We start from the raw sequence: 15,397 nt of genomic DNA on the forward strand, positions 1-15,397 counted from the left end.
GGGAGTTGGTTATAGCCCCTCGGGTCTCCTCTACACGGCCCCTCCGTGTGACCTGAACTTCTCTCAAAGCACGGTAGTTGAAACCCCAAAGGGAACCTCCCAAAAATCTGTGTTCCAAGAGAGAGAAAACAAATCTGCCAAATCCTTTTCAAGGCCCATTCTTGGTACAGCCTCACTTCTGCAATTGTCCAGAACCAGCCCTGAATCAAGGGAGGGGGTCAGAGATAAAATTGACACCTCAATGAGAGATTGGAGGAAAAAAACAAAAGTGTGGCCATTTTTAATCCAGTATGGATATTCAAAGGCACATAGGTAGAAATTCCCAAGGAAGACTCAACCAGATTAGACAGTAGATAAAAGGGAGTAGGAGGAAAGATTTCATAGATTGGGTTGAGTCAAATTATTCAATTACTACAAAGATAGTAAAATGAATTTGTTTTAGTTTAAAAATAGGCTTAGCACCGCCCTGGCCAGGTGGCTCAGTTGATTGAAGCACAGTCTCATACACTGAAAGTTGGTGGGTTTGATTCCCATTCAGGGCACATACCTCAGTTGCAGGTTCAATTCCCAGTTGGGAGTGTACAGGAGGCAACCGTTAGATGTTTCACATTAGTGTGTGTTTCTCTCTCTCTCTCTCTCTCTCTCTCTCTCTCTCTCTCTCTCTCTCTCTCTCTCTCTCCTTCCCTCCCTTCTTCTCTCTAAAAAACAAAAATCAATAAAAACCATATCCTCAGATGAGGACTTAAAAATAGGCTTATGACTTCATGTGCTAGTTATAAGAAATAAGTACTAGCTATGTAATGCACAAGATGATGACTATAGTTAACACTGTTGTGTAATATACAGAAAAAATCTTTAAAAGCATATATCCTAAGAGTTCTCATGGCAAGGAGAATGATTTTTCTTCTCTTTCTGTTGTATGTATGTGAGATGATGAACGTTAACTAAATCAGTTGTGGAAATCATTTTACAATATATGTAAATCAAACCATCATGCTGTATACCATAAAATTATACAGTGATGCATGCCAATTCTTTCTCAATGAAACTGGAAAAAAAAAACAGGTTTATTACTTCATTTTTTAAAATACTGATAGCTCTGGCCAGGTGGTTCAGTTGGCTGGAGCACTGTCCCATAAACCAAAAGGTTGGGGGTTCACTTCCCCCCGGACCTAGGTTGCAGGATACATACCTAGGTTGCAGGTTTGATCCCTGGTCAGATTGTATGGGAGGCCACCGATCAATGTTTTTCTCTCAGATACATGTTTCTCTCTCCTCCCTTTCTGTCTCTCTAAAGTCGATTTTAAAAAATACTGATAACATGATTGGTACTTAATCTGAGAGAAAATATTCACTCATGATTTTTTCCTATTAATAAGTATTTTAAAATTTAATAGTATAAACTTTACATCTGAAAAGACAATATGGGGAGAAGTTCTGTTGTTTCATAAACCAAAGAAAGGTCATCAGCAAATATCTTTGAGGATTGTGTTTTTACCCAAACACTATGCAGTCACAAACTAATAAGCATGTGTTAATAAATATAGGAACAAATAAGACTGTAAGATAACATTAAAATTAATTTATTTTAAGTTTAAATTAGTATATTTGCTACATCAAATAGTAATATTAAAATTTATCAATAAAACAATAGCCTATCTACCTTGAATTTTAATATAGTAGGTTTTATTTTATTTTCAATATGAGTTTTTTTTTAAGATTTTATCAGGAAGAACAGACACGAGAACATATATATGATGTGTCTAGACATGGAAATATATTCATTTTCCTTTTATCCACTAATGATGACTGAAATATGAAAGTTTCCATGGAATAAACTACTAGAATATTTTGTTATTAGCCTAATTTTGGCTAAGTTAACTCAGTTTGGGGGCAGGGTGATTCTGCAATGAAAACAGGGAGGTGAGTATATTTTATAGCAATTTTAATAAGAGTAAATTTAAATTATACAATTCATTTTGGGTAATTAAATAGTTACATATTACAAAAACTTTCTTCAATTTTTTTCTAGAATTTTAATATTTGCCTCTACAAAATAGGGAAAAATAAGAGTCAACTTAAATATTAAAATGTGGTATTATCTAGTCTCTATTATTGCTGAAATTCTTCACCAAGAAAGCACCAAGTTGATTGCTATACATATATATGCAAGTGCTATTGGGTAGAGAATAGGAAGATGAAAATTCTTACAGAATTTTCAGCACAGGAAGTTAAAAAGTGTTTGCAATAAAATGTGGTGCAAATTTAAGAGTAACAAATACTAAAAGAAAAAAAGGTTATTTCTTCTTGGACTAAATATTTTCTAACTAGACAAGATCTTTACTTTATGGTATTTAGAGTCTTAGTAATCAAATTTACCTCTAAATTGTTTTTCTACTAATGGAATATAGCATGATTCAGCTATTTTTTTCTTTCCCTATATGTTTAGTTTTTTATTTAGTACTTACTATATGCCAGGCATTTATATAAGCGTTTCTTAAGAATTGTCAGGTAATTTTTAAAGTAATTCTATTGCATAGGTGCTATTATTATCTCCACTTAGTAGCTTAGAAAACTAAGGCAAATAGATAGTAATCATCTTGCTCAAATAAGTGCCAGTGAGAGGTAAGGCAGAAATTTAAATCAGGCATTTTGCTCCTTCATATTCCAAGATCTTAACTACTACACCATCTTTTCCTAAAATCTTATGTGTTCTCCTGGAAAAAGATGTAATTTTTCCTTTTGCTCTTCCTCTCTCTCACATTGTATTTTTATCTTGTGAGAAGATTAAAGGAGCTAAACAACAGAGCCTAGTTTGTGGGAGATGATAGTCTAGTTTCACAGCCTCAAAGCCTCTCTACTCAGGTTTTGCTTGTTTTGAAGTATAAAAAAGAAGGTTGTGCTGAAGGTAAAATTACATAATCAACTCTTCCTTTTTACGTATTATGTAAAGGTAACTACATTTTAGTTTGCATGGTTATAATTTTATATAAATCACACATCAGATTTCTGTTTAGATTTAACCTTTCTCTTCTCATATGCAAATATTTGCACCTTGTACCTTTTTTTTAAAGGTTTTTAACCTACATTATGCCTTTAAAATATGTATGTTGAACAAATAAACTACATCCATTTATTTGAGAGAAAAGTCTACCATATGCTTGGAATAATGAAATCAAGTGCAATAAAGTTAATAAATGTAAAGGAAATATTTTTCATAAGAGCTCAATACAAAGTATCATAAATGAACATTTTAAAAAGATGCAATTAATATAATAAGGGAAGCCAGTAAAACATGATGAAGAAGTCATTGAATGGTATATGGCATGTTCTACTTTTTTTGAAAAAAAAAAAAAAAAAGAATGGCATGCACATATTATGTATTAAATACATTTTTTCTGACACAAATTTATGGGTATGAAATAAATACATTAAAAGTTTTAAGTGATTACATTGTATGATATACTGATATCAATTACAGACACTTAGACATACTTTATATGGCCCAGGCACTGAGAACACATAGTGAACACCATAGGCAAAAACTTATGCCTTCAGACAATTGACAACAGAACACGTCAAGTATAGAGCATGACGACTAAAAATTAAGACATAAGGAAAAATAAGGCAGGGAAGAGGAATAAGAAATGCCACAAGGGGTAATTTATAACAAGATCATCCTGGCTACTGTGTTGAAAATCGTTTTTTGGGTAGGTAGAAAGAAGAGACCAGTTGTGACAACCCAAAAAAGACTGTATTTTATATCAGAGTGATAGCAGTGAAGATGATGAAAAGTAGTTAGACTCAGAACTAGTCTATAAAGCTATATTGAATAATTGTCAGAACAAATACCCTATGGTATAAGAGAAAGAGAGAGCCCAAGATGCTCCATGTTTTTAGTCCAAGCTCTTATAAGACTGGATTTGTCTTTAGTGAGAGAGGAAGACCTTGAGAGAAACAGTTTTAAGGGAGAAAAATCAAGTGTTTGGTTAGACTCAGGAAATTGACATGATTAAAGCTGTAAATGTTGAATAAATGTTTGGATATAAGACTTTGTAATTTGACAGTGGTGAAAGTATGTGGAATCTATTTTGGTGGTATAAATCTAGAATTTCTTAGAGTATTTAAAGCCATAAAATGATTTACCCAGGGAGTGAGTGCAGATAGAAATTATCCAAAGAGTGAGTGCAGATAGATGATAGAACAAGCCAAGCTACTCCAACAATAAGAGCGCTAGAAGCTGAAGAGAAACCAGCAAAGGTATTGAGAGATAGTGGTCAGTGTGGTTTGAGGAAAAAAAAAAAAAAAAAAACACAACACAGAACAATCAAATGAAGAAACTGTCCCAATAAAGGGGAGTAAGAAAAGATAGAGTTGGGAAAATGACCAGTGGATTAAGCCATTGTAAAAATTCCTAAACCCAACTGTACTTAGGAGAGATAGCAGCATCAAGTACAGCCAGAAGTAGTAGTGTGGACACTAGAAAAGATGATCTCCATAGAAAATCTTATAAGAGAGGATCATCTCTACAGAAAATCTGATAATACAGTTTTAATTAACATAATTATGTTAAGCACTTAATGACCTAAGCAGGAAATATATTTAATTTTTTGTGCTATACAAGCCAATTTATCTCTAAAAGTAGTTATCAAAAGAAAATGAAAAGATTCTGGACATTAGTAGTTTATGAGAATTTAAATTATTTTCTTCCTTATTGTGAAACTAAGACAATGGATTTTAAACTCACTGCATATAATCCTCTCAAACTTCTAATCAGAACATTAAAACAAGGCCCAAAATTGACTTAGCTATTCTTGCCTTCTGAACCTCTCTGATTAGCTGGAGGTTGACAGTCAGTTACTCATTAATGTGCTCAACAAATGTTATTGCAAAATTAATCTCCACAGAGTAATTGTCCTGTGCTGGACAATTTTCCCGTCATCCAAACAAACCCCAGTCTTGGAAGAACTCAGGTCTCATATATTTCTTCCCCCTTACCTTCTGGAGCTCTTTCAGGATCTAATTACACCTCACAAACACATTCTCTCTCTCTCACTCACACACACACACACACATACACACACACAGAGACAATTTATATCAGCATGAATATGCAGCAATGACTCCTACTACATATTAACAAATAAAAGAGCGATTATTGTACATGGGTAGATATATTGAGGTATTGTTAGGGGAGGGACCAGGGAGAGGGAAGTGGAGAGAGAGAGACTAGGAACAATGCAAATGGACATGCACTGCATCTTAAACCCTTTATATGCTATAAAATCCTCACTATGTATCACTATCACATTCTGTTCAGGAGCCACTGTTCACTTTTCCCCATTCACTATGTGATTCTGTCTGAACATTTCAGTCCTGCTTTTCATTTATCTATCATCTCTCGTCTGTTTTTTTTAAAAAATAACCCTTAAATTAAAGAGGGCTCAGGTCCATTAGGTCTGATATGCTTATAAATTACATCAATGATTCTGGCATCCTGAATCACTGGTAACCCTATCAGTTGGGATCTGTGATTTCATCTCCACACAAGCAACTATATCTTTTGAGAAGTTCTAAGAGTTATCTGCATGTCAGTAAAAAGAGCAAAGAGAACAGGAAAGTCTTGTGTTTGAACTCCATTTGTATAACCATCCCATCTGAATGACCTAGAAAGACACTTAACTATCCTGAGTGTCATCTTATAAACCTGTGAAATGGGAAAAGCGTAACTATTTCAAGGATTATTGTGATAAAATAGATAACATATAAAGGTACTTCCCGAAATGTTAAGACAGTTCCTAATATAAAGTTTTATTTATAAAAGTAGAATAGAATGAAAATAAGCACATAGATAATGGGATCTCATTCGATAGTTAACCTCTTACCATTACATTTTCTTTCCTTGGAAAACCACAGTGGAAATTGCATTTAATTAAAGAGTCAGTCTAGCCCTAGCCAGTTTGGCTCAGTGGATAGAAAGTCGGCCTGTGGACTGAAGGGTCCCAGGTTCAATTCAGGTCAAGGGCAAGTGCCCAGGTTGCAAGCTTGACCCCCCCAGTAGGGAGCTTTCAAGAGGCAGCAATCAATGATTACCTCTCATCAGTGATGTTTCTAGCTCTCTCTCCCTCTTCCTTCATCTCTGAAATCAATAAAAATATATATATTTTAAAAAGTCAGCCTACCCCTGAAACAGAGGAGAGGCACCTTTCCCGACTTTAGCTTTAAGCAAAAAAAAAAAAAAATGATAATGAATCTTTTAGGACACTTCTAAGTAGTTAATGATTAAAGTTTTAATAATAATAAAATTATTATTACTAATAAACATTTATCATTAGTTATGGTAACAATAATGCTGTTTGGTAAGTGTTTTTTATGTCAGGTATATTGCTCAATATATTTTATATTTCTTATTTAATTCAATACTTACAAAACCTTTGTTTCATTGCTACTATTAGTAAGAATATCCATATTTTAAAGATAAGATAACTGGCCCTGCATAGCTCAACTGGTTGGAGCATTGTCCCCAAATGCCAATGTTTTAGTTCAATCCCCGGTAGGGTACATACAAGAATCAATCAATGATAACCAATGGATGAATCTGTCTGTTTCAATTCATGAAAAATTTCCCAAACAGTAGCATTCTGTCATAAACCTGCTAAAGAGGGGAATGCAAACAGATTCTAAAAATCATACTCACTGTCTACCAAGACATGCCCCCCTTATGTCTTAGCATTGGAAGAACTGCCCAAATTAAAATAAAAACATTTTCAATTATTCAGGTTTTCACTAGTACCTAAGCTTTAAAAAAGTTTATCTCATACCATGTAATCTAAATATGTATTTAAAAATAGTAAAGGCTTAATAGACATTCCTAAATACAAACATGTCTGCATATTAACATTGAAAGTCCAAAGTCTATTTGGTGCTTGAAAATATGATGCATTTCCCAAATACTGTATCTCTACCATAATCATCCAAGAAAACAAAACAAAATATCTTATTCCTAATACAGTAAAGGCTCAACACATAGCCTGTGACTGAATGAACATATAAATGAATATCCAAACATTATCATTGCATGTAGAGAATCTATTAAACTTCTATAATCTCAGTGTTGGAAATATCCTTGAAAATCACACAAAATATTATTCTGTAGCTTGCACCACAACTACATGTGAAAATGGGCTGTCAAACTCTTGTTAAAAGACTTGTAATATCACAGAATGATCTACTTCGGTACTACCCATTCCACACTTGTACAACTCAGCTACAGAACTGTTCCATGTACTGACATAGTCCTTCTCTTGGTATGTTGGTCCTGGTTCTACGTTACACTCCATCTAGTATCAGTCCCAACACTTTTCCACATGACATGTCAATATTTGATGATGTTCTGTAAAGACCATCCATAGAGACTATGTAATTTTGTTGCTAACATTTACAGCAACTTTTAATTTTGTTCAAGAACAAATTATTTAGCCTATTTTTATTAAAATATCAAAATAATTTTTCTAAACCAGACAAATATGTCCTCAAGTACGTAATAGGTGGCCATTGATCAGGTGATACATTTTCCTATCCTTAGAAGAAAAAAAGGAGCTGAAGTTCACATTCATAGGACAAGTAAAATAGTATATGTTTACATTTTCCTTCAGGGCTATGTGAGGTTTTACACTTTACATGGTTCTCACTGACCTGTGATTCTTATTCCTCAGAATACAGCAGTCCTTCCCGTTAGTGTCCCTTTTCTATGTTTCCCTTGGAAGAGGGACCAGTATGAACAATGGGCCAGTTGTTTGCAGGTAGGTGAACCCACTATTTGAAGCAACAGGTGCACGATGAGCTGTGTTGAGCCTCCCTGATCCCACTCGAGTCTCAGACTATCGCCAACTATCAGGAGTACTGGACTACGGGAATATCACACAGCTAAGTCCCTCCCTGGGAACTGCCATACCTCCTGTAAGGTTATGCACCCCACCATCCATACCACTATCCCCTTGGGAGGTTATTCAGCATAACCAATGGTTAAATGTTGAAAGAGTACAGAGTCTTGGTTCCCTTTACTCAGCGGGGACAATTGTGAAGGGCAATAACAGTTCGAGAGGTGTTCACAAGATCAGTCAAATCAGTCAAAATCTCTCTTGCAACTTCCTCAGAGTTCAACTTCGCCCTCTGCCCAATCCTCCCTCCCCTACCCCTTACTAAAGTATTTTCCTATAACACTCCCTATTAACCATCTATATGCAAGATGCAGCGAGAAAATCTGCTTTTAATTATGATTCATTCTCAGCTCATAATGTGTAGAATCATGTGTTCTATACTCATCTGTTATATTCTACAGAAACTATGCTATTTTCTTCAGATTATAAATATATATTAAGCTGTATTATAAAACCACTTTGAAGACATTTTCTAAAAATGACTTAAGGACTTTTTATAGTCCCTGTTTAATTAACACGGATAACATACTTTATAGAAAGGATTACTTGCGAATGAATAAAAACAATTTATTCAACAGCTATAATGAGTGCATTTAATGCCAAAACATTGAAATAAAATCCCCTTAATATTAAGTCTATAGTATTAAAACATCATATATTATAATTAAGTCAGTAGTTTGAATGATTGGTTTCCCCCCCTTGCCCCCCAATATTCATTTGGATAATCTGGTAAAAGGTGAGCCAGGAAAGGACAATCTTAACAATTAAAATAAAAGTATGCAGTTTAGATTCACAGTAGGTTCAGATTCAGAGTACAAGTAACATCAAATAATAATATTAATATTCTTACCATCTTATTTTAGGCTTCCGTTTAACTTGACTTTTTGCTAGGTAAGATATACCTTCTCAAGATAATGGCCCACTGTCCATCACTCACCTATCATGTTGGAGGGTGGACTTAATGAAACTGACAGTTTCCATGAATAACAATCATGCACCCAAAGATGTCTTGAGAAAAGGGCATTTTATTGATGTAAAAGAGACAAGAGCTTTTTACCATTTCCCCTTGCCTTGCCCTCATGCAAGACATAGTATAGATGAGATTATGTTCACCTTCCTTACTGTTCAGAGATTCATTAGTCCTTATGTGAATATTTTTGGGATAGATTTTACTATTTTGTAAAAAAATTCCAAACATTCACTAAATAATAAAAATATGTACCTGTGCATAGCAACCATAATTATATGTATTATAATTATTATTACATATTGACTATATCTTCAGCCTCAGATTCCCTAAAATAGGTATACATTAATTTCAAAATACTTTGCATAAAGATAAAGGCCTATTTATACAATCCTACTCCATTCCCCAAGTCTCTAAATGTCAATCAAGAGCTCTACATATGATGTCAGAGAATAAGTGATCAACTGAATCAAATAGCTAGAGATGCCTATTTATTTTAACTAAAATCCTAATTCTTTCAATCTTTGCATATCATTCTTAAGCTTCTACTATATATAAGCCAACTTTTTTTTTTTAGATTTTTTTATTGAGGGAAAGGATAGAGAGCTAGAAACATCGATGAGAGAGAAACATCGATCAGCTGCCTTCTGCACACCCCCCACTGGGGATGTGCCTGCAACCAAGGTACATGCCTTTGACCAGGATCGAACTCGGGACCCTTCAGTCCGCAGGCCGATGCTCTCTCCGCTGAGCCAAACCGGTCAGGGCTATAAGCCAATTTTTAAGGTAATGTGGATACAGCTGTAAACAAAACAAAGTTTTCTATTGAGATGGATCTTATATTCTAGTATGGGAGGAGAGAAAATAAATAAAACACTATATAGTAAGCTACACAACATAATAGAAAGTGACTAGTAGAAAAAAAATACAGCTGGTATTGGAATACTAGAGGCATTACATTCAGAAATGGCTAGGAAAGGCCTCACTGAGAAAACAAATAGGAAGTCTTAGTTAGATTAGGAGTGGTAACCAGGAGTATATGTAGGGAAAAGCATTTCAAGCAAAGGGAACAGAAAAGTCAAATAACTTGAGGTGGGATGACACCTGATAAGTTATCTAGGAATAATATTGTAATTACCCTTACTTTAGATGAGCTATTTCTTCCTTCTTCCACAAACAAATACTTAATTATTTTCAATTAAATACTAACTGTGGTAGGAAGCCAAGTAATTGACAACTGTTTTCTTTGGTGGCAGAAGCAATTTATCTATATAAATATATTTGTATACATTTATATGTGCACAGACACATTTACATATATATATTATTTACTTTATGCATGTATATCTGTATATATAAATGCATGCTCTTTATACATGGTACTGGGAAATATTACATAAAATATGTTTTTCTTGTTTTTTTCTCAATGTGGAGGAGAGCAGAGATTTCTGTAGATATGGTAAAAGTATGAGCATGATGATAACAGCATACATTTTAAATAGAGCTTGCTATGTGTCAGGCATTCCTCTAAATTATTTGCACATATTTGCATATTTAATTTTTATAACTACCTTATTATTCTCATTTTGACATTAGGAAACTAAGTCATAAGAATGTTAATTATAATGTTCTTTATATTCCACAAATGAGTGAGATCATGTGGTATTTATCGTTCACTGACTGGCTTATTTTGCTTAGCATAATGCTCTCCAGTTCCATCTATACTGTTGAAATGGTAAGAATTCCTTCTTTTTTACAGCAGCATAGTATTCCATTGTGTAGATATACAACAGTTTTCTATCCACTCATCTGCTGATGGGCATTTAGGCTGTTTCCAAATCTTAGCTATGGTAAATTGTGCTGCTATGAACATAGGGGTGTATATATCCTTTCTGATTGGTATTTCTGTTTTCTTGGGATATATTCCTAGAAGTGGTATCACTGGGAACATTATAAACTGATGAACAAAAATAGATACAGAGGCAAAGCAGCATCGAACAGACTGTCAAACTACAGCGGGAAGGCAGGGGAGGGTTTCAGGGGGGCAGTAAGAGATCAACTGGAGGACTTGTATGCATGCATATAAGCATAACCAATGGACACAAAACACTGGGGGGAGACGGGGAGGGCATGTGCCAGGGGTAGGAGAGGCTGGGGGTGGGGGGGGAGGTCAATGGGGAAAATAGGAGACATATATACTTCTATTTGTAATATTTTAAACAATAAAATAAAATTTAAGAAAAGAATGTAATTAACTTCTACTACAGACTATAAGAAGTTATACACATCCAGTAATTCATACAACTGGGAAAATAGTGAGTGTTATAAACTATCCATTTCCTGAGTAGTACACATCATTTTTTTAAAAGTATAAACTAGTTTGCCTAAGTAGACATATCTATGCATGTCCCATCTGAGATTATTGAGAGGACAGGCTCTACTCTGTTGGAACTGTTCTTAAGTTCACTCTATGTGCTGCTGCAAGTCCCCATTTCTACTCCTGTTGCAGACATTGCTAATCAATTACTCTTGCCAGGTAACTCGGGAAACTACTCTCACAATCATTTTCCACACAGCACTCCAAGGAAGCTAGCCTGCAGACTGGAGATGTCAGTTATTATGGAACCTATTTGCCATCCTGCAAGTAGGCAATATTGAGCCATCTAAAAGCATCAAAGATGGAATTGATACATACAGGGGTATACTTTGGAGAACTCCTAGGAAGGCATATGGACTATAGCTTGCCTTGTGAAAACTGAAAATAAGGATATTGATCAAGAGGCTCCTGAATAATTAAATGATGAGATGATGAGATCCGGGGGAAAGATGTTAGTAGTGAGAATGAAAAAGAGGGCTCGGAGAAAGAACATGTTGTAAAGGAGGAGTTGAGATTTGGTAAAAACTGAGTATTATGGAGGGACAATAGTTGATAAAAATTGCCCTTGCCTTATCGATTTAGCTTAACCTCAGCTTTGGGCCTACGATATGCAAGTTGCACAGGACAGTTCAATCAATTTCAATCCAGAGGAAACTGTTAGTAATGTAGTAGAGGAACAGATTAAACATACAAAAAAAATCATCCATAACTACAATTTCCACTCAGAGTAGGAAAATTAAATTCCTACTTTCTAATTAGGAAGCTCTTTTGCATTTTATTTTTAGAGCATGGCATGATAGACAAGTAGTTTCAGAGAGAGTGATGCGGTATCAGCACCACAAACAAACAAACAAATCCGAACATTTCGTTATTTCTTAAAATAACATTAAATCAATACTCTCAACTAATAGTTTTGTATAATGGAATTATATGTAAGCTTTATATTCAACTGTTAGTACACTTGAGTCATTCTTGTTTTCAGTACGTAAATAAGCTGTTAGGCATTTATCAAGAAAAAGAGGGAGGAAAACAAAGCCATACCTATCCATATTTTTATAGTTCCAGGAACAATTCATGGTGATAAATGTGGAATTAAAATTTAATAAAATCAGTTGAGCTTGAATGGAATATGCTAAGTGGTAAACTCACTGGCACCTCTTTTTCTGATCCTCAGATTTGAAAGTCTGTGCTGCTTCCGGATGTAAAGGGCAGTCTAAATGTTGTGGTTTGAAAAGTATATGTTGAAGTTTTGCTTCATTTTTTAAAATATGAATCATTCATACTTATAAAATATAAACAATATAAGCACCTTTATTGCCAAAAGGTAGTGAGTTATCAATATTGGTAAAGCCCGCTACCTATAGGCTATTCCTGAAGTTGCTGGGCATAATGGAAGATTATAAAGACATTTTTGGAGATCGGCACTGTCCATGTAAAATTAAGACACATGTTTGCTGTGACTCCAATTATCAAAACATTTACAATTCTTCCCTTGCCACTTAACCCATTGCTATTATGCAAATTTCCAATGCTGAGTAACTTATTAACTGCAGCTATATGGAAACAATATTCACATTGATTACAAATACTATACATGTAAACAATGTGTCTTATTTATTTAGCTAATATGTTTTGCACAGTGTTGAATGTTGGAAAGTGATGACGACAATGATGATAATGTTGGTGATCACTGTTTGCTTTGATGAATAATTAAGTTTTGCTTCTCATTTAAATTCAACAATATTTACTGAATCTTTCTGAGTCATATACTGGTAGATGCTGAAAAATAGAAATCATAATAAAAATAGCATCAATGATATCAATCTGCACTTATTTTAACTATGCACGCCACTGTGCTAGGCACTATACTACGATTTTATATACATTAGCTCAGTTAATTTTAGTCAAAACCCTGTTTCCAGAGGAGCCAGATGTTACATGTTTTGCTCAAAATCACAGAGAAGAGCACAAGACCCAGGTCTCGAACACCAGGTAAGCAGCATTCTTTTCTTTAGAGGAAGTTCTTTTCTCTTCTTTATAGGAAGTCTCAGGAGAATATATGAAAAATTATAAGCCAGGCAAACAATTAGTAGCAGCATGCATATATCTTCTGGGTGAAACACTGACTTTCAGAAGGAAGCAGACTTGATCTTACACATGCATTTGCCCATATCAAAGCATTTAAGAAAAATGTAAAGATTTCTTTCTAGGTGTGGAGAAGACACTAAGCAGTTTTGAGTGTCGGGATTCTATGATCGGGTGTATAGTTTACAGAGGGCCCATTGGGGCAACCCTGCGGTGCGTTTATAGGTGGGCAGTAAAGAATGCATGATACATGTCAATTATGGAGTGGAGAAGCTGGAGAGAAAGTGGAGGAAGGTCAGAACTAAGTTAGGACTGATGCAAGAGGAACTGAGGGGGCAGGCATGAGAAATATCTGGAATGCAGAATGGATGGGGATGAGTGACCAGTTAAAAATGTGGTAGATGAAGAAGAGAGAACAGGCAAGAATTGCATAATGAAGTACATTTTTTGTATTCTTAACTGAGGAAGGACTTACAGCAGAAGCAGGTTTCTGGAGGGAAAGCCATTCAGATTTTTGAACACAATATAATGAAGTACTTTACTGCCAATTTTGGCTTTTAAGATACTGGTCAAGACTTAACTTGTTCTGAACATTATTTTATTATCATTGTTAAACACCTCAAGTCATAAGAATGTTAATTAACATTCTAATACTTAATATCTCATAAAATGTGTTTACAAATAATTGCCATTTTTCTTTTGAGTTTTCTATTATGTACAATACGATTTTTTGTATTGCCTGCATACAGAGAGTTGATGAACTATCTCTATGTGATGTCGGAATTCAAAAAAAGAGTAAAATCTAAAATTGAGTAATTTCCTGTTTTTCTAGCCTGTTAGAATCCAATATTTGAATAATCTGAAATATCTTAATGACTGAATTATCTACTTTATTAAGTTAAACAGTACCTACATACATATGAACAACTATTAAATATAGATGATGCTAACCAAAATAGTACATTTTCAACCAACAGAAGCTTCCAGAAAAGACTGAAGGCAGGAGCCAGCTGGGGCTGGGGCTGCCTTCAGATCTGGGGCCATCACACTGTGAATTGTAGTTTTCCAGAGCTCTCCCAGGCAGCATCAAGGCAGCTCTGATGGAGTCTCCAGGAGATTGTTATGCACTCAGTGGGCAGCAGAACAAAAGCCCCGGAGGCTGAGTCATTTGCCCAAGCACTATAGTTTACTCTGGCAAAGCAGGTTGACTTTAAAGCTACTTCCATACAAGCATACAGAAAATATAACCATCTGAAAAATAGTTCTTTTCCTTCATCTCTACAGTAACTGCTCTTCCCCTGCCTGTTTTAAAGCCCAGATAAACTGCTGCCCAAACCATCTACTGAAAAGCCTCCCAGGCTGCCACTGCGAGAGAGGGCCCTAGAAAGGCAGCATGGCCCCACCAGCATGGCTCAGGGGTTGAGCGTTGACCTATGAACCAGGAGGTCATGGCTCGATTCCACGTCAGGCACACGCCCAGGTTGCGAGCTCGATCCCCAGTGAAGGGCATGCAGGAGGTAGCTGATCAATGATTCTGTCTCATCACTGATGTTTCTATCTTTCTCTCTCTCCCTTCCTCTCTGAAATCAATAAAAATACATAAAAGAAAAAAATAGTACATTTTCAACTGTCATAATAAGTCATTATGAATTAATGAGTTGGAATCAAAGGGTACAAACTTTTAGTGATAAGATGAATAAGTTCTGAAGTTCTAATGCACAGCATGGTGACTATAGTTAAAAATAATATACTTGAAATTCTCTAAGAGAATAGCTCTCAAGTGTTCTCACCACACACAATGGTAATGATGCAAAATGATAGGTATGTTAACTAGATTGATTGTGGTCATATTTTCACAATGTATACATATACCAAAATATCGCACTGTAAACCTTAAATATATACATTTTTTGTCAACCATTCCTCAATAAAATGCAAAGGGAAAAAGCACTGTAGTTTACTCTGATAAAGTAGGTTGACTTGTTTTAAAGCTACTTGTATACAAGCAACACAGAAAATTTAACCATC

Source organism: Myotis nattereri (assembly GCF_964212035.1).
Source record: "Myotis nattereri genome assembly, chromosome: 5".
Taxonomy (NCBI): domain Eukaryota; kingdom Metazoa; phylum Chordata; class Mammalia; order Chiroptera; family Vespertilionidae; genus Myotis; species Myotis nattereri.